General features: G+C 50.3%; 1 long non-coding RNA gene across 36 annotated transcripts in view; it reads left to right on the plus strand.

The window, feature by feature from the left end:
• LOC123584917 overlaps positions 1-20,267 on the plus strand; it is a 139,641-nt gene that overhangs the window by 40,915 nt on the left and 78,459 nt on the right. For 15 of the 36 annotated variants that reach the window (XR_006705750.1, XR_006705748.1, XR_006705747.1 and 12 more), the window contains 9 exons: positions 140-382; positions 661-740; positions 1,128-1,255; positions 2,723-2,924; positions 4,074-4,164; positions 14,636-16,440; positions 17,527-17,613; positions 18,764-18,960; positions 19,437-19,701. This is a non-coding gene — a long non-coding RNA (uncharacterized LOC123584917). Of the gene's footprint in view, positions 1-139; positions 383-660; positions 741-1,127; positions 1,256-2,722; positions 2,925-4,073; positions 4,165-14,635; positions 16,450-17,526; positions 17,614-18,763; positions 18,961-19,436; positions 19,702-20,267 lie in introns of all 36 variants that reach the window. The other 21 variants (XR_006705763.1, XR_006705775.1, XR_006705756.1 and 18 more) reach the window with 20 other exon arrangements.

The following is a 20,267-nucleotide window of genomic DNA, read 5'->3' on the forward strand; positions in this document are numbered from 1 at the left end:
GTCAGTCCTGGGCCGTGGCAGAGAGGGCAGATGAGGGGGACCTAAAGCTTGAGGACATCAGATGCCCAAACCTTGCCTTTTATTTCTCTGAAGATACAACTGTCCATAGCTTTTAATTATTGAGCCTTTCTCTGTGCAGGTCTGTTCACAGGTCAGGGATACAGAGTGATCAAAACAGAGTGCCCTTCAAACAAACACTTGCATGCAAATATTCATTGTAGCATCACTTAAAATAGTGGAAGGTACAAACGACCCAAATGTCCATCAGCTGACCAATGGCTAAAGAAAACACGGCATATCCATACGTGGAGTAGTATCCAGCCATCAAAGAAACAGAATAGTGCTTTGATCTACAACACGCATGGGCCTCGAAAACATTATGGTAAGTGAAAGAAGTCAGACACAAAAAGCCACATGTGGTATGATCCCGTTTATATGAAATGTCCACAGTCCACGGAGACAGAAAGCACATTAGTGATTGCCAGGGGCTGTGTGTGGGAGGAACGGACAGTGACTGGTTAATGGGTCCGGAGTTTCCTTTTGAGGTGATGAGAATGTTCTGAAACTCGGTGGTGGTGATGGTTGTACAATCTTGTAAAAGTATGAAATGTCACGGAATTGTACACCTTAAATGGTAGATTTTATGTTATTTTACCACAGGTATACATGAAACCCAGAGTTCCTGCCCCTGCATTCAAGTGAGAGGAGACAGATGATTAACAGATAAATATATATTTAAGGTAAGTGCTGTGAAGACAAAGCAGACAGGCTAAGGTACAGAGAGTGACAGGGAGGTGCTATTTTAGCCAGCGGTTGGCCTTTCTGAGCAGGATGCCGGTGGGAAAGCTGAGGAAATGGCCAAGAGGAGACCCTTCAGCCCATGGAAGCAGAAAGGGCAAAGACCCTGAGGCAGAATCAGACCAAGGGTATTGGGAACCGAGCTGCAGAAAGAGGGGCATGCAGGTGATGAGATAAGGGGAGAAGAGGCGGGAGGCCGGAGTGGGGGTTGGGGGGCTGGAAGGGACTGTTGTCCGGAGTGCCCCGGGACCCTGAGGAACCCAGGCAGGATAGTGAAGGGAGAAAGTGTAGACGCCAGGAGGCTGTTGCATGGGCATTCATGTCTGCAGAATGAACAGTCCCAGGAGACTGTAAGGCTTGCTTTGGATGTCAAGCAATCTAATGAGAGCTCTACCAGGGGCATCTCCTGTCTGGGTGACCATGCAGCACAATCTCGACTAAGGTGATATATAACCGGGTGAGGAGTTTTTGCTTTCTGAGTGCATTGCCTAGGTGTGTTTATTTTTCATTCAGGTTCATATTGAGCAACATACTGTATTTCACATAGTGGGTCTCCTGCCATCCCCCTGCCTGGGGCTCCCTGACCCCATCACCCTGCTTTCTCCTTCCCCGTTGCACTTATCACTGCCCCACATGGGTATATATGTAGCTGTCATGGTTAATTCCCATGTCAGCTTGGCTTGGCTGTTGTACCTGGTTATTCAATCAAACACTAACCTACTGCTGTTGTGAAGGCATTTTATGCATGTGGGAACATGTACAATTGGTTAACTTTAAGGAAGGAGATGCTCGTTTTAGCTTGGGTGGGCCTCATCTAATCAGTTGAAAGGTCTTAACTGCAAAACTGAAATTTCCCAGTGGAAGAAGAAATTCTGCCTCAAGACTGCAACCTCAGCACCAGCCTGAGTTTCCAGCCTGCCAGCCTACCCTACAGATTTCACTTGCCAGTCCCCACAATCACATGAACCGATTCCTTGAAATAAATCTCTCTATACCCATACGTATACATGCACACATACGTATTTCCTACTGGTTCCATTTGTCTGGAGAACCCTGACCGATGTGTTATCTCACTATTTACCACCCCCTCCCTCCAGATGCAAGTGCAAGGACTTGCCTGTTTTCTTCCTAGCTGTGTCCCCCAGAACAGTGCATGGCAATAGGTCAGTTGTTAGTGTCTAATGGGTAGTTCTTCATAATTCGTGTTTATTTGTGTGGTTGTTGGATCCGTTTGAAAATCAACAGAGAAAGAAAAAAAAAAGAGGGGGGAAGAAAAGAGGCATGTGAGTCTTATCTGAGCTGGGGATTTCCTTGTGGGGCCCAGGGCTGTGGGTCCTGCTGTTGAGTGGGTGTCTGCAGCTGAGGAAAAGGTGCGCCTGGGAAGAGAGGTTGCAAATTTAAACTCAAGTTCAGATTCTCCTAGCAACGGTGCACGCCCTCCGGCTGCTGGCTGGGGTAACCCAAGCACCAAACACAGTGCAGCTGGGGCAGGTCCTGTTGCTAGGAGAACAATGACTCCTGCTCTGATCCGAGGGGCAAACAGAGTGGGTGTTGCCCTTTGTTTCCCAAGTAATTGTTTTAAAGCAAGGTGTGCCAGGAGCCAGCAGTGGGGGAATGAGGAACAAGGCTTGAGCCCTGATTTTTGTTTTTTTTGTTTGTTTAGGAACTAGTGGTTAGTGTAAAGCCTCTTGTCTGAGAATATATCCCGAATGGGTTTGCAATTAGGGATAGAATCTGTAGGAGCTGAGGAAGCAACCAATTCTCCATACTGTTTGGTTCTCAGCCTCCACAGGCCATCTGCGTCAGAGCAACAAGTGTGGGATTGGGGGTGGGGTGGAGGAATGAAAAGGATCAAGCTGGCTTTGGTTGGGGCGGGGAGGGATTTGGGTTTCCAGATTTTGTGTTTATTTAAATACATTCACAGACCATCCTGATCTCAATCCTGTACGGTGCCGTGAGGTTGGGGCATGGGAGAAGAGGAGGAGGGGGGCCATGTTCCTTTCATGATCTCCTTTTACATGTGTTCCCTCCAGCTGGTCACCACCCTGTGTCACCACTTGCACTTTGCAAAAGAGGAAGCTGATGCAGAAGGCGTGAGAAGTCTGAGGAAGAGACAAAGCTGAGAGGTGGGTCCAGCTTGTCCCATTCCCAAACCACCTTCTTTCTCCTCGGCTGCCGAGGTGCAATGGGTCATCATCTGATGTAGGCTTGGAGGGGGACACCTGGGGCCCTGTTTTGGGGCTATTTTCTGAGAGCATGTCCTTCAGAAAATACATTCAAGTTCCCTTCTAGAGAAGCCTCTGCTTCAGGAGTAGGTCACACAGTAGGCTGTGTTCATCGAACTGATTTTATTTTCCTCTTGGACATTTGGAAAGACTATTCCTGAGCTTCCAGGGCAGTAAGGTGCTGTTATGGGACTGAGCTTTTGGCCAACCCTAGAGGCTAAACAGACACACACCCCTGGCCAGCTTGGTCCTAAAGCCTGTCTTCCTAAAACTTCCGTGTGCTTTCTTCCCACCTTCTGGGTGGGTGCAGAGGACCCGGGTGGGACCCCAAGGCCCAGGAAGATGGTGGAGCCACTAGGAAGGAGCCTGGTTTTCTGAATGATTTCATGAAGCAGAATATCCCTCCCCCTGACATATAGGATTACGAATGAAAAACAAGCCTGTGTTGTATTGAGCCCTTGGCTTGGGAGACTGTATGTTACAGCAGTCAGGCTATGGTGATTCCTATATAGCGTATAGGAGGGTGTGGGATGACGCCATTTTGTTGAGGTCACCTGGCTGGCTCGGTAGGAAGAGCATGTGAGTCTTGATCTCAGAGTTGTGAGTTTGAGCCCCATGTTGGGTATGCAGATTACTTAAAAATAAAATCTTTAAAAAAATCATTTTTGTTGGAGGAGGGGAGAACGTGATATTTGGCAGAGGTGTTTCCATAAGTAGGTGGGGAGGGGCCTCCTGCTGGCAGAGGGCTCTGGTTTAATTAGCCACCCTAGACTGGGAAGAGAGAGCCAGTGTGTGTGAGCGTGTGTGTGTGTGTGTGAGCGTGTGTGTGTGTGTATTGAAGTAAGCACCTTCTGATGAGGCCCTTTCTGAACTAAAGAAAATAATTATAATAATAGTTAACAGTAATAATAATAGCACCTAAAGGTAATAATTATAATAAAAGTTAATCTTGTATCACATACTCACTTTTCCAGGTGCTTTACATGGATTATTTTGTTTAATCTTCATCCCAATGAAGTAGGAACTATTAATGTCATCCCCATTTTACAGGTGAGGAAACTGAGGCCCACAGAGATGCAGAACTTTCCCAGTGTCACCAGAACGTAAGTGGCGGAGCCAGGACTGGAGGACTGGAGGAAAGGTATGCTGGCGATCGAGCCGGCTGTCTGTCTTTCTAGAATGTGCTCTAACCCTTCTTGAGGGTGAGGAATTCTTCCCCACCTCATTGTCTAGAACAAAGGCAGAAGTAATTTGGGAGGCTTAGGTGTCCCAGGTTGGTAAGGAAGCCATGCCATTTATCTTGTCTGAGAAAATGCCCTCTGGAATGTTTCCAGGAATGTTTGGCAAGGGGGCTCTGGGGGGAGGGGAGCAGGACAGCTGGGGAGGGGAGGGGCCGGCATGTGTTCATTGCAGGTTTAAAGAGAGGGTGTTGGCTAGACCCACGCTCAGGCAGAGGGAGGCCGAGGGAGCCGAAGGCGCTGGACACGGACTCCTCCGAGCCCAGTACTTCCCAGGATGCTCCAGGTCGCCTACAGAGCAGGCTCTCAGTAGGAGGACCCCTGGCTGTCCTTTCTGCTCAGTGTCCTAGGAAGGACAGGTCCAGCAGGCAGAAAACACAAAGGGCACATCTTTATAGCTTATACGAGAGGTGCTCAGAGTTTGTTGACTGCACGTCACAAATACTTGTAAAAGGCCTTCCGTGCGCCAGGAGATGTACTAGATGCTGGGGATGCCACAGTGAGCAAAACAACACGGCCCTTGCCTTCACGAGGCCTTCAGTCTGGATTCCAGATGCTGAATGTGGTGCTGGAGGATGAGCCGGAGGTCATAGGCACCACAGAGGTGGGCTGTGGTGGGGAGGGGGCTCAGAGGAGGAGAGTCTGGAATCCTCTCCAACGCCAAGCCCTGCCATCTGACCGGGGAGGCTCTGTTTCCCTGCAAGTGTTTTCAGACAGCTGGAGACTGTGGGTAGCTATAGTCTGGCTTTAAGCACTGATAAGTGCATTTCAGAGGTGGGTGAGGCAGAGGGAAGGGGGCCTCAGTGGGCTGGCTTCCCCGAGAGGGAGCCACAAGGGGAGCTCTTGACGGGGAATGTGGATAATTCTTTTTTAGGAACAGCAGAAACTATGCCCAAAACAGGCCCTTTCCATATTTGATGTCACTTTGGGATTTCCATTAGATTTGCCTAGTGCCACAGGCATTCCGATGGACCCGAAGTCTTGCATTAAACTAGGAAAAACATTATCACTGGTTGTTCTGGAGCCCAGAGATAGGATTTGCTGTCTGGGGCACTGCACGGAGGCAGCCTCCCTCAGCCACGGACTCTAGCACTTTCTTGAGCAGGAACATTCCATGGTGTAAGCGTTTTCTCTTTGACTGATGTGTTCAGAGAGGGAGCAGCCCAGCTGGGCTTGCGGCTGTGTCCCCCGTTAATTTAAGCCAGCTCAGGAATGCAGAATCTCCCTCATTTTCATGTTCCCTGTAAGCTCTGGGACTCCCACACACTCTACATGTTAAGTTTAGCACGACCTGTATAACTCACAGGTGAGTGGGCCAACTTCTGAAAATATCCCTTCTGCTCTCCTCTCTCCTGAGCTCCAGCCCTCTGTTCCTGGCTGCTTTCCGGATGTCCCGCCACACTTCAAAATCAGCGTGTCCTTCCTTCACTCAACCATCATTTATAAAGAGTCTTCTCTGGACCAGGGCCTGCTAGGGGTGGGAGATAGAGTCAAAGAAGAGATGCCCCCCCCATGGTGTGGAGAGTCTGTTTAACTGGTCACCTGCTTCCTCCACTAGACCCAGCATGCCATGTCAGCAGGGGCCGTACTCACTCCCCAGTGTGTTCTCAGGCACTAGAACATAATAGGTGCCCAATAAACATTGTTGCCTCCGTGTTAAATAAACACCTGTCCTCAAAAGGCTTCGGGGTGATGGGAAAACAGAGCAGTGAACCAGCAATTGTAGTTCACGCAGCACCAGTGTTAGGGAGGAGGTAAGCAAGAGGGGATTTAGCTAAGCCCTTGAGGTGGGGCTCAGGGGTGGCTTCCTGGAGGAGGCAGTGCTTGAGCTGAGACTGGAAGTGGAAGCGAGAGACACTCTGGATATTGATGGAAAGCCGTGCCGGCATGGACTGGAGGCGGGTCCTGGGGCAGCGGTAGGAGGTGAGGTAGAGAGGCCCAGGGGCAGGTGACCAAGCTTACATTTGGCCAACCAGCCCCACCTTCCCTGACCTCCTGTTTTTGGTGGAGGGCACCCCTGTCGTCCTGGAGAGCCTTCTGGCAACCCTCCACAGTCTGTCTTCTCTCTTCTTTTGGTTTCTAGTCCTCTGGGTTCTGTGCTTGCCCTCCCCCCTGGCGCCCCTGCTCTGGTTCCACTGCCCCGCCCTTACCTTCTGCTTGTCTGGGTCACCATACAGGCCACCTGACTGGTCCTCCTGCCCTTGTCTTGTTTGGCTCCAATCTATCCCATATACTTCTGCCAGATTCTTCTTTTTGGAGCTCAGTCCTGACCACAGCCCTCTTTGCTCAGTAGCTTTCAGTGGCTCCAGGTGCCTTACTAAATTAGGGGGAAATGTCTTGTCCCAGCATTTCAGGATTCCAGCCTGTAGCATCTACCTAACTTTCCAGAATCTTCTTCCATTGTTCGCATTCATGCAGCCAGCACCAAACTGGACTCTTGACGCTTCTCCAACCACAGCCAAGTTCCTTCTGCCCGGAATGCCTATTCCCATGTCCCCAGATGTCTGTGGGGTCCTATATACCTTTCAAGGCCAATCTTAAACTCTGCTCTCTCTGTGAGGCCTTTCCCAACTTTCTGATATTCTAGCTCTTACCTTGAATTGTAGCACAGTCTAACTCTAACCTACCTGCTGAACTGCTTCTTCCGGAGCATGGGGTATTATTATTAAAGGTATTGGCCGTAGGAGGGGGCTAATGATGTGTTATGGCCAGAGGACCCAGGCAGACCTAAAAACCCAGCAAGCACTGCCCACAAAGTCTCAGATGGTGACCTAGAGTAAGAGGAGTGAAGAAAGAAGAGTCACACCTGATAGCACACCCCACTTGGCAAACTGGGATGAGCCTGGGGGCCTTGTTGTCTCCAAATTTCTGCTCTTTCTGTGCTCTGGCCAGTCACATAGAAGAACAAGGGAGAGAGCCTGGGCCACCGAACTGTACCAACTGAATGGAAGGGAGGGCCAGGCCAGCCACTCCCCAGTCCACATTTTAGGAATAGTGACCACACCCACTGGCAAATATGGGCCAATCACTGCCCTTGTATGTGACTGGTCAGATGAGCATTGCCTTTCCTTAGGACAGAATGACAGGGGAGGCGTGCAGGGAGGGAGTCCTGAGAGAGCATCTCGTCTTGCCTAGGAAGTCTCCCAATACCCAGCCCAGCACTGAACACCGGGTGCAAGTGATGGGGACTTGTTGAATTAATGAGAAACGAGTACTGCCAGCATGAGCTGGGGGATGGTCTGGGTCTGCCCCTGCTTCAGGGTCCAGACCTGGAACCTCTGGACAGGGTGGAAACTGACCTCAGAGGGAGCCCTCTCCCTGCCTCCATGCAAGTACACACACACACACACACACACACACACACACAGCAATACTCAACAAATGCTGATGACCCACTGGGCTTGGAGGCTTCAGGGGCAATGTTTATCAAGGTTCACATCCAAAAATTCTGGAAGATTCTCTGTAAGATCATCAAGAAGAAAGAGATGTTGCACGGCAGCATATGAGCTAAGGGGAAGAGAAGCCTGAGAAGCAGACTCAATCAGGACAAAATCCCTGGGAAGTGGAAACACACGGGCTGTGAGGACAACGAGTGTGACCTCTCTGGCTAGGGAGAGAGGACAAGAGGGGAAGGGAGAAGGGGACCAGTAGGACCTGCATAGGGTCCCTGTAGCAAAGGGGACTTTTAAGAGGTGTCTTTACCAGAGGAACTGAAATGCCAAACTCATGTGTGCCCTGACAGGTGCTGGGCCTCTGGCCAGCCTGCCCCAATCCTCTCTCCTAAAGCAGATCTTCTTACCCTGCCCGTAGTATAGAGGCTGTGCATAAATGTGGTTGGCTCACTGCTCCATTTTGGGGTGGAGTCTGGGGCCAGGCTGCTTCTCATTTCTCTCCCTGACTCTGATGTCAACTCTTATCCTGCCTAGAGGTTCCAGGTGCTGGACTCTGAAGTGGGGACAGCTTTGTTTCTGTGACACTGAACCAATGGTCAGGAGGCCTGGACTCCACCTCTGAGATCAGAATGGGACCAGCGGGTAGATTTGTTCTTATACAGGGGACATGCCTCTGCAGGTAGGCTAGGGAAGGTGTCCCTGCAATCTGGATGGCCACCGCTGTCAGGGACATCACCGGCCAAGGTCAGGTCCCGTGATTCTGCGATTCTACCTTTGAAGTGGTTCTGAGTAGGATCCTAGACAACTCTTTCGGCTTCTCCTTCATCTTCCAAATGTTTTATGGGATCATAATGCTTATTCCACTGGTTTCCTAAAGAGCGAGCTGCCTTCTATATAGTTAAATCATCAAGACATTCTTGATCATTTAAATTTCCCATATGGAACCTTGCAATTTTGGATCTCAACTCTGTGTTCCTTTCTTTCCCCTCCAAAAAGAAATGTCTCATCTGAGGAGTTTTTAATTGTCAGGACTTGAGGAACCTCAAGCAAGTGTATTTGTAAAGGCCTGTTGTCACATGGTTACTTACTAAAGTCCTATGGATCAGACACTTTGGTGATGGTTTTGTCCTTCCAAATGCTTTCCTCAGCATTCTGTCCTTTGAGTGTCACACACGCCATGTGGGGGGAGTTAGGAGGTGTTTATTTTGATCATCCTTTTTCTCAGGTGTGGAAATGCAGGCACAGGCTGGTGGAATGGAGGTGGGAGGAGCTGGGAAAGGAATCTGGACTCTCCAAGCACCACTGATCTGGAGGGAAGCTGCTCCTGGCCTCAGCGCCACGACAGCCCTCTGTCTTGGTCTCCTCACCAGCCCACAGGGCCCAGGGGAGGCAGGGATGTCAGGGAGCTTCAGTTTCTAGCCAAGTATTCTCTGGTGGGAGGAGAAGCCTGAGGTAGGGTGGGGGGATGTGAAAGCGCCCCTGCAGACAGCCCTGCCAAGGGATCACTGCTTTCCCGACCGAATTAATTACTCCCTGTGATCTAGAGCCTACCACTAGGCTTTTTGGTACTATTCTTTCCACCCGCCCTGTTTCCCTTTCTTTTGCATTCTTTCCCTTTCTTTGCCCCGGCAGAGGCCTCCTCTGGACCTCCAGGCTCTGCAGACCGGCTCTGTCGTCGATTCTGCAATTCGCCACTGGGTGGCGCAGCTGGCCGCGGTGTGTGGGCTCGGGTCACAGCACAAAGCTCCAGGCGCACGTCCCGCCTACTGCCTGCCCAGGCCCCCAGCAGGCAGTGGGGCTCCTGGGGGCGCTGGGGAGGGGAGGTGCAGCGAAGGGAGCATTTTTTGGAACCTGGCGGGGTGGGGGGGGGGGGGGCGGCTCCCGGTCTGTGGGGGCCTGGCGGGGCAGAACAAGGCTCGGGTTCGCTTAAAGAGAGACAAAGAGAAGTGGGTGGCTTGGGATATTGGGAGGTGGGGCAGGGTAGGGTAGGGAGGGGTGGGAAGGAAGAGGCTCAACTCTCTTTCCCCCCCACGGTTTCTCCCCTCTCTGGAATAGAATGGGCTGGAAAATTGCATTTGAACCGAGGAGGAGAAAACGTCTTTGCCTACTGGAGGAGCGACCTGGAGGTGGGGTTGGGGGAGGTGGGGAGGGAAGGTAGTAGTGGAGGGGGGTGACTTCCCTATCTGTTTAACAAACACACAGCACTCACTATGTGCCAGACACTTCACATACACTCCAACAACATTTTCTTTTCTCTACCTTACTGTATTGTAAAAACACATGTATATCACATATAAGGTACAAAATATGTTAATTGACTGTTTATGTTATTGGTGAAGTTTCCAGTCACCAAGTTTTGGGGGCGTCAGAGGTTATACGTGGATTTCAACTGCATGGGGGTTGATGCCTGAACCCTTTGTGTTGTTCAAGGATCAACTGGATTGAAAATGCCTCACTGGCTGGGAAACTTTGTTAGCTAATCACAAATGGTGCTTGACCTTGGGCTGGTTACTTATCCTTCAGTGTTGTTCTGAGAACCAAATGAGACCATTCACATAAACAACTTAGAACAGTGAGTGCTCAGCAAACGTTGATGAGATACAAACTCTTCAAAAAAAATTTTTTTTTTTAACATTTATTTATTTTTGAGAGAGAGAGAGACAGAGTGTGAGTTGGGGAGGGGCAGAGAGAGACAGAGGGAGACACAGAATCCAAAGCAGGCTCCAGGCTCTGAGCTGTCAGCACAGAGCCTAACGTGGGGCTTGAACCCACAAACTGCGAGATCATGTCCTGAGCTGAAGTCGGACACTGAACCAACTGAACCCCCCAGGCGCCCGGGTACAAACTGTTCATAGCAGCCTGGACAAGGGGGAAACATAGCTCATCGTTCATTCCAGGTCCACCATTCCTTGTCTGCCTTTCTGGTGTCCAAAAAGCTCTGAAAGCCCAAAGCTTTTCTATTTGTTTGCAAAACTGATTTAGTGGCAAAACCTAACCTGAGCTTATGCTGACCTGCTTGTAGTCTTTATATATCCCACTCAGTGTCAGCGTTCACTTCACTGCAGGGGCGCCTGGGTGGCTCAGTTAGTTGAGCCTCCGACTTCAGCTCAGGTCGTGATCTCACGGTCCGTGAGTTTGAGCCCCACGTCGGGCTCTGGGCTGACGGCTCAGAGCCTGGAGCCTGCTTCCGATTCTGTGTCTCCCTCTCTCTCTGCCCCTCCCCTGTTCATGCTCTGTCTCTGTCTCAAAAATAAATAAAACGTTAAGAAAAATAAATAAATAAATAAATATAAGTAAATAAATACATAAATACTAAAAGTATATATATAGGTCCTCACTGCAACTGAGGATTGTTTGGCTAGAATTGACTCGAAATGTTCTTGTAGCACCGTGACTGGATAAAGGGTTGCCAACAATCAATATAGAAAGTGGTATTATTGGAGTAATTGCAAACTAAGCATCATCTTCCTCCCTGGGCTTCCGTTTCTTCCTGCGACATGTGGATAACAATAGCAACACTCATGGAGCACCCTCTAGGTGCTAGACAAAGTTCCAAATACTCTACGTACTATTTTACATTACTCATGCAATTCTCACAATAACATAAGTTATAACATCCCCATTTTACAGATGAGGACCCTGAGGTGCAGAGAAAAATAATTAGCCCAAGGGTATCCAGCTAGTCGTTGATGGTGGATCTGAGGTTTGAGGTTTGAACCTGGGCAGTCTGGGTCCAGAGCACAGGTTCTAATAACAGTAGTTCCTCCACTTCCTGCTTCCCTTTTTCTCAGCTGTGGAAATGCTAATTACTAATCAATCGAATTCATTCCTTCAAGTAGCATACTATTAGTATATTGGGAACTAATGTGGTTTAGTTGCCTTTTCTTCTGTTACTAATCTGCCCATCCATCCATTCATCTGCCCTTCCTTCCTTCCTTCCTTCCTTTCATCCTTCCTTCCATCCATCCATCCATCCATCCATCCATCTGAGATTAATGCAGTGTAAATAGTTACAAGAATACCTCCTATCCACTGTGAGCCTCTAGCCTCAATGAACATGACATCTCATCAGTATAAAATGGCATCATAATATTTACCTTGCAGGCTGCTTATATTAAATGAGCTGTTTTATGTGTGATGTCTAGCCTGGAGTTCATATTACTCTATGTAGTTGAAAGAGACATAATTACATTGAAGAAATCCTACAACTGGTAGAACTACACATTTCACGAGTGCTCCCACCTTCACATTTATTGTAAATCAGTTATATTTTAGTCTTTAAAAATTTAATCCTGCTGCACCCTTGGAGAAGATACTCCTCCAAATGTTGAACTGACTAAGGGGCCCACATCCACCTTGGCCACCCACCCCCTTCCTGTGATAGAGGGAGCCATCTGCCTGTCGGCTGGCAGGGATTTGGGCACGATGGAGTGGCCTAGTCTCTTTCCCTTCCTGATCTCCCTGTTGACAAGTCTGAGTAGCTTTTTCCTGGGAGAAGAAGGTAGAAGTCTTTGGGAGGGGGCTGGCCCTTCCTTTTCCAAGGAGGCAGTGGAGAGCATCAGGGAGGGAAGCTGGACTGGCTCTGGTGGTAGCTGAAATACGTATTCGTTTTGAGAGAGTGTTCCAACAGCAAGGCCAGGGGCAGCATTTAGAAATTTTTAGTCTTCTGTACTTCTGATCCTGGGTATGGTGGGAGAGTGGAGGCAGGCAGCCTTTGCCAGAGAGAGTTTGGCACTCAGGCTCCTGCCATCTGGGTTGTGAATGTTGTGCGTGTGTGTGTATGTGTGTGTCTCTATGTGTGTCTCTTTGTATGTGTGTTCTTTCCATAGACAGACTCTCTGGCCAGATGTCAGAAGCTCTCAAACCAGGGACAAAGGAGTCCCTGATCCACTATCTCCCCATCCATACCCCCAATCCCACCACTTCCCTCAAGTTAATTGTAGAACAGATTGCAATTCAAAAGAGGTTGAACTTTCATACATTTGTTGCCTTGCCTCTATTACCCAGGTAATAAGATTTTAAAAGATAGTCCATGGGCCACCTGGGTGGTTCAGTCGGTTGAGCGTCTGACTTTGGCTCAGGTCATGATCTCATGGTTCGTGAGTTCGAGCCCCATGTTGGGCTCGCTGCTGTCAGCCTGTCAGTGAGGAGCCTGCTTCTGATCCTCTGTCCCCTTCTCTCTCTGCCCCTCCCCTGCGTCCATTCTCTCTCAAAAAATAAAGCATTAAAAAATTAAAAGATAGTCCATATTACATAATAATAACGGTCAAACAAAGACACAAACCATAACATAAGACAAACCAACCACGAACAGGTTCAAGTTATCCGTTGCAGTCACCTCCTCTGTGCCCTAGGAAGGAGGCTGATGTTTCTGGATTCCTCTCTGCAGTCAGGGACGGGGTGGGATATAGGGAGCTGCAGTGTTGGTCAAGAGTTCAGGATGACCATTGGCTTGCTGCTGGCTGGTGAGTCCTACACAAAGTTGAGCTGGAAGACTGGCTGGCTTTCACTGAAAGACACAGAAGCCACATCTATGCGAAGGCATGGGAGGGAGGGGCTTGATGAAGGGACACTGATGGGGAAGCCCACTGGAGACACTTTGAAGGACTCAGAGGCAGGGGCACCCCAGGTTCCCCATGTGGAGCCCATCTTGGATCATCTGAGCATTTACTCAGCCGGAGAGGAGTGACCTGTGGCTTCTGGAGTCTGTGGAGCAGAGGGCGTACCCTAGGAGTAAAAAGTCATTTGCCTACTCTTGTGAGCAGCAAGGCTCACGGAACCATTTGACCTTGCAAGTGTAGCTGTAGGAGGAACTTGCAGTCACTGAACAAGCCCTCGTTGATTATCTAGGCCCCCTGCTTCACCCTGGAGATCCCGTGAGTCACGCATTTAACAAATACTGAGCACGTACCTGTGGCAGTGCTTTCTGGGTGCTGAAGGAACAGCAGTGCACAAACAGAATCAGATTATAACCCTGTTGTCACCGAATCTGCCTCCTGGTGGGGCGACGCAGATCATAAATGAGTAAAATCTATGTACGGCATGTTGGCTGGAGAAAGGTGTCTGGAGAAGGGATGTTGGGGGAAGATTGTACAGTTTTAAATGGAGTGGTAAATAAAGTCCTTACTGAGAAGGTGATGCTAAGATGAAGATCAGAAGGAGGTGAGAGAAGGAGCCTTGTAAGTACCTAGTGAAAGAGTGGGTCAGGCAGGGGACATGATATGTGCAAAGACCCTGTGGCAGAGGAGACCAGTAATGCCAGAGCAGAGGGTGCACGGGCAGAATGGCAGGAGATGACACTTAGGGAGAGGTGGATCGTGCAGGACCTTGTGAGTTATTTCCAGGCCTTTGTTATGATCTTGACGAGAGATGGAAAGCTGTTGGGCCATTTCTAGCACTGAAGTGACTTAGGGTTTTGTAGGATCACTTTTCCTGGGTTGTTGAACAGAGACTGAAATAGTTTTGGTCTCAGCGATGGCAGTGTGGCGGGATGGTCCAGGAGCAGGAGACCAGGTCCTTCACGGCAGATACGAGCATGGGGACTTGCTCCTGTCCGAGCCTGTCTGATACAACAGGCTGTTGAGAGTAGGTGCCTAGGGAAGGGCCGTTGGATGAAGAGACAGCAAGGTAACCTCACAAACACTCTGTAACACAAGGAAAGAAACCTGCAGCGTCTATAACATAATTCCATTTATTTAAAATTGCACATGTCTGTGTGCAAGAGGCATGAGGGATGTGAAAGCTGGTCATCAAAAGCAGGCAGTGATTATGTCTGGGTGGCAGGTGATCCTGACTTTCTCCCCCCTCCCAATACCTTCCTGTAGAGTTTAAATTTTTTTTTAGTAATAAGCAGCTATTATTTATATAACCATGAAAAAAAAAACCCCAACAGAGCCATTTTCATTGTGGGAGAATAAAAGAAAATCAGTGTGATTACTGAAGATTTTGTGGATTGTTCTGTTAATATATTTTGTCTTCCCAGGCCCTCAAGTAACCAGCCTCAAAAGCAGGATGCAGCTAATTGAATGGGACGGTGATGATTCCTTCTTCAGTTGGTCAAACAGCTAAATCCGCCTTCGAACCTGCGGCCGCGCAGCTCCTGTGACGTCCGTTTCTGCCTGTTTCGGGTTTGGGGGATGTGCAGCCACACACCTTCCCTGTCTGTGCTCCAAGCCCACTAACAGCCCGTTCACACCACTCCAAGTTCATTACTGCAGAGAGGTGGGAGCACGTAAGGGGAGTGAACCGGAGACTTAGGACTCAACTGCACCAGGCACCTGATGAAAAGTGAAGAAGCAGGACGCCCGGCCGGCTCAGTTAAGTGCCAGATCCTTGATTTCTGCTTGGGTCATGATGCCAGAGTTGTGGGATTGAGCCGTGCGTCAGGCTCTGGGCTGAGCATGGAGCCTGCTTAAGATTCTCTCCCTCTGCCCCCTCCCCCGCTTGCATGCTCTCTCTTTAAAATAAGGAAAAAGTGAAGAAGCAATAAAAGAAGGAGTGAGTGCCACTGCCTAGTAACTGTGGGACTCTAAGCAACAACTGGCCCTGGCCCCCACCCCCTTTCAAGGAGAAAGTCTTCAAATAGCAGAGGGAGGAGGGGGGAGGAGGAGGAAGGGAGGAGAGGAGGAGGGGAGCAGGGCCTACCTCTCTGACCCCGCAGAGTCACCTCATGTGAATAATTAAGCCCCGAACAAGCTGAGGAAACCGTTTTCTGCAAGCAGGGATTCTGGGAAAATGTGAAGACCCGAGCCGAATTAGCCCTACGTGTTGTTCTAATGCGTGTTTAACTGTGTGTGGTTTTTGCACGTTTAACGCGTTAAGTGTGTGTGTAAATATCTTTGAAAGCCCGAAGTCCCAGGGTCTCCCACGGAGGCCACTGTGAGGACTGCACAGGTTTCCTGCATTCCTGAGTCTTTGAGGCCCCGCTCCCTGGGGACTCTGCACAGAGAAGGAGGCCAGAGCCTGCAGGTGAGGGCCCCCTGGGTCCCTCTGCCAGATACCTGGGGGTGAGTTACAGGTGTCCCCGGAGCAGCAGATCCACACCAAGGGTTACCAAGGCAACACCTGCTCCTCCTGGGACAAGAGAGGAAAGGAGTGCTGACAGAGTAGGATTGCATGAGCTGCCTTTCCAGAGGGATCTGGGCTAAAAATACCCATGCAGTTGGCACTTGCTGGGTTTCGGGAGCCTCTGCCTCATGTCTGGCTCCTGGTGTTCTGACCCTCCAATGCAGGGTGCAGGACCACGGGGGTGTGGAGGGCAGGCGCTTGAGAACACCCCTGATGGCCTTACCGTGGCGTGGGGGCCTGAGTCAGAGCTGGGGTGAAGAAGAGGAGGGACATTGTCTTCCTGGCAGACCCAGGGCCTGTCTTGTTTGCCTGCACCGGAAGTCAATAGGTTGGTCACTCCTGGGCAGCCCACCTAGGGTAATCAAACCGCTGGCAGCTCCTGAGGACACTGGAGACCGGTACAGAATGCTCTTGAACTTGCCTGCCCTTCCTGAGAGGTCCCTGCCAGCCTGGGATTTGCTGACCCGGGGCTTCCCGGTTCCTTGGGTCCTACGCTGCAGGGGCACGCACTGAAGCAGAGAAATGAGCTCAGACCCCTGCTCTTCCCAGGCTTCCAGTGCACGCTTCTGAAGGCAGCCTTCATGCTGGGCCTATGTACACAGACCGGGAGAGCTGAGGTCTGTGCTCAGCTTCAGTGTGTCCTGGGATTCGGACATCCGGGAGTCTCTGGGCATCAAGGACCTCTGAAGCTGGCTGTTGAACAACCTGTGTGCCCTGCAGGTGGGTGAGGTGAGACTTGAGGCCCCCCGGGCAGTGCTCAGATAGGCGACTATGCGGCCATCAGAGAGCCCACCTGGGTCATGCAGAGTCCCCCCACCCCCACCCGCCTCTAGAGTGATGCTCCTCAAACTTCATGTGCCAGAGAATCACTGTGTGCTTGTTAAAATGCAGGTTCTGACTCAGCAGGTCTTTGTGGGGCCTGAACTCTGTATTTCTTTTTCTTTTTTTTAGTTTATTTATTTTGAGAGAGAAAGAGCAAACGGGGGGGGGGGGGCGGGGAGAGAGAGAGAGAGAGAGAGAGAGAGAGAGAGAGAGAGAATCCCAAGCAGGCTCCACGCTGTCAACACAGAGCTCAATGTGGGTCTTGAACCCCACAAACCTGAGCCGAGATCAAGAGTCCCACACCTGACTGACTGAGCCACCCGGGTGCCCCTGAGACTCTGTATTTCTAATAACGTCCTGGGTGGTACCCATTTTGCATTTCTGAACATAAGGAAGGCTTAAGGGCAGTGGTTTTTAAACAGGGGAGCAAATTTGTGGAGGCGTTTTAAATTTTTTTTTCAACGTTTATTTATTTTTGGGACAGAGAGAGACAGAGCATGAACGGGGGAGGCGCAGAGAGAGAGGGAGACACAGAATCAGAAACAGGCTCCAGGCTCTGAGCCATCAGCCCAGAGCCCAACGCGGGGCTCGAACTCACGGACCGCGAGATCGTGACCTGGCTGAAGTTGGACGCCTAACCGACTGCGCCACCCAGGCGCCCCTCGTGGAGGCGTTTTAAAACTTCAGATTCCTGGGCCCCCTCTGTGACTTCCTGAACTGGTCATCACATGGCAAGATGTCAGAAAAGCTAACCGGTGATTTGATGCAGGACTTTTGATTTGCAACCACTGCCCTCGAGCCTTCAGTGGATGGCTACACATGGGAGAATGCCTCCTCAAAACAATGTGGTCCAAACATTTCTCTATTTTTAGTAAGATTTGCCCTTTGCAAGCCTGGCCTACCATCACTCACTCCTCAGCAAATATTTATTAAGTCTCTTCTGTGTTACCATAAAGGTTTATTCTTTCTTTTCTTGCTGGACAGATAGACGGCAGATGACAGACTCTGTTTCATGCCTCCAAGGCTGCAGAGCTGAATCAGAGAAACCTCCAGTGGCTTAAGGTTCACTAGGTTGGTTTCCTTACATGGTTACAGAGCTACTAATGTGTTCTTAATGAGCTGCCATTTACTTATGCAAATAGCGGGGCACAGATGCCAGGCGGATTAGGGCTCAGCAGAGAGGCATGCCTCTGCATATTGCTTATGCGTTAACACAGGAGTCCCTGTCCTTTCCGATCGACTGTGCTTTTTGTCTTTAATGCTGCTGTGTGGGCAGTGTGTGTGTGCATACGTGCATATGTGTGCGTGTTAGGGGGTCTCACCAAGCCGCCCTGGCATGAAGACATCTCTACCAGCCAGAGTTCCTGGTGGGAGTCACAGACCTCCCCCTGCCCACATCTGCCTCGAGCCTGGCGGAAGACCACTGCCGAAGACCTGTGAGGGAGGAGGGGCAGGGGCCGTTGAGCCACGTGGCATAATGGGCTCGCTGGATCCAAGCCGTGCTGTGAATTTCACTTCTGGTCATCATGAACAACTTTTAGCAAAGGTTCCCTTGTATCTTGTCAAAGGATCCCGCTCTCCCCACGAAAAAAAAAAAACAAAACACAAAAAAACAGCACCCCCCCCCCGCCAAAACAAAAACCATGAAACAAAGCACTGTGTTTATTACTCTTCTGTTCTCGCGAGAGACCTCCCCGTCGCATGAGAGCAGGCGCTGCTCGGACGTGATGGTGTGCGGTTTCTGAGCGTGTAGCTGTGGCCTTGGCACTGTTATTTTCGCTGGCACAAGGGAGCAGCTTGCAGGGGCTGCTGACATTTGGTACCACACCAGGCACTGTCCAAACAGAACCGAATAGGCCTCTCTCCTCATTTCTCAGAGCTTTTGGAACATGTATCAGAAAGCAAAAATCTGTCCAAACAGGCATGGCGTTCTGGGGCGAGTCAGTGCCACGTTTCTGATGTGCTTCTAGGCCTGTCTGCCCTGGCATCTTATTGGCATTGTTTTGCTGGCACTCCTTTTCTCCAGCAATAACTGCTTTGCTTGGATACCTTTGTGCTCACTGCAGACTCTCCCCGCCTGGCTGGCCTGCTCCTTAACCTGGTGGGAAATGCCCGCTGCTGAAGACTCACTGATGTTGCCACGTGAGGCTCTTTGTATTCCCTCCTGAGACGTCACACTCGTAGCTTACCCTTCCTGTCCCCACATCCCATGCCTCCGCAGGTCCTTACCCATCCCTTTCCCTCTCTGTGGCTGAGACTTCTCTGCGTGAGCCTGTGCAGCTCCTTCCTGGGAACCTCACCTGGCAGGGACCGTTGGCCCCCATGGCAGCCGGGAGGATGAAAGCATTTTTTGGTCTGTGCCTGTTCCCTCCAGTCCGGGAGTCCCCTCTTTGAGGAGAGCTGTGACTCCTGAGTGGGGTGAGTGTTCTGTCACCTGCTACTCCCGGGAGGGAAGGCTGTGTGGTGTGGTGGGTGGCAGGAGGGCAGCCTGGCAGAGGGCAGTGTGGGTTTCAGCCTTGGCACTCACTTGAGTTGTAGACATAAATCACCTTGTCGCTTGGGTCTCAGTGTCTCACCTGCAAAATGGGGGAGGTTGGTCTGGTCTCATCTGGCCCACACTGATTCAAAAAAGCAAAAAACAAGAACAAAACAAACAAACCCACTTGGCTTGACATTTGAAAATCCGAGGTTTCATATAAAAGTAGGGATTTTTCCTTTATCTAGAAAATTCGGCATATTTGGCCACATCACCGCCTCCTGGCAACAATTGGCTGCAGCTGGGCAACAATTGGCTGCCCCTTTTGTAGGCCGTGCTCTGCAGTTGGGTCCGCTTTGGGGCTCCCTCCTGACAACAGCCCTCCTCACTCCATTGCTTTATGTATTAGGTCTTCTAGGCACATCTATTAATTTTTCAGGGCTGCCGTAACAAATTACCACAAACTGAGCGGCTTCTAACTACAGAAATGCATCCTTTTGTAGTTCTGGAGGCCAGAAGTGTGAACTCAAGGTGCGGGCAGAGCCACGTTCCCTCAGAAGGCTCTAGGAGAACCTTCCTCACCTCTTCCTTGCTTCCAGTGGTTGCTGGCAGTCCTTGGCACTCCTTGACTTATAGATGCGTTACTCCCACCTCTGCCTCTGTTGTCACGTGGCCTTCTCTCCGTGTGTCCATGTGTTTCTTTCTTTGTTTTTAAAAATTTTTTAACGTTTATTTATTTTTGAGACAGAGACAGAGCATGAACGGGGGAGGGTCAGAGAGAGAGGGAGACACAGAATCTGAAACAGGCTCCAGGCTCTGAGCTGTCAGCACAGAGCCCGAGGCGGGGCTCAAACTCACGGACCGCAAGATCATGACCTGAGCCAAAGTCGGACACTTAACCGACTGAGCCACCCAGGCGCCCCATCCATGTGTTTCTTTTTTTTTTTTTTTCTTTTTTTTTTTTTTTTTCTTTTTTTTTTTTTTCAACATTTATTTTATTTTTGGGACAGAGAGAGACAGAGCATGAACGGGGGAGGGGCAGAGAGAGAGGGAGACACAGAATCGGAAACAGGCTCCAGGCTCTGAGCCATCAGCCCAGAGCCCGACGCGGGGCTCGAACCCACGGACCGCGAGATCGTGACCTGGCTGAAGTCGGACGCTCAACCAACTGCGCCACCCAGGCGCCCCAGCCCATGTGTTTCTTTATAAGGGCTCTAGTCACTGGATTAGGGCCCAGCTTAATACAGTA

The sequence above is a fragment of the Leopardus geoffroyi genome, chromosome C3, assembly GCF_018350155.1.
Source record: "Leopardus geoffroyi isolate Oge1 chromosome C3, O.geoffroyi_Oge1_pat1.0, whole genome shotgun sequence".
Taxonomy (NCBI): domain Eukaryota; kingdom Metazoa; phylum Chordata; class Mammalia; order Carnivora; family Felidae; genus Leopardus; species Leopardus geoffroyi.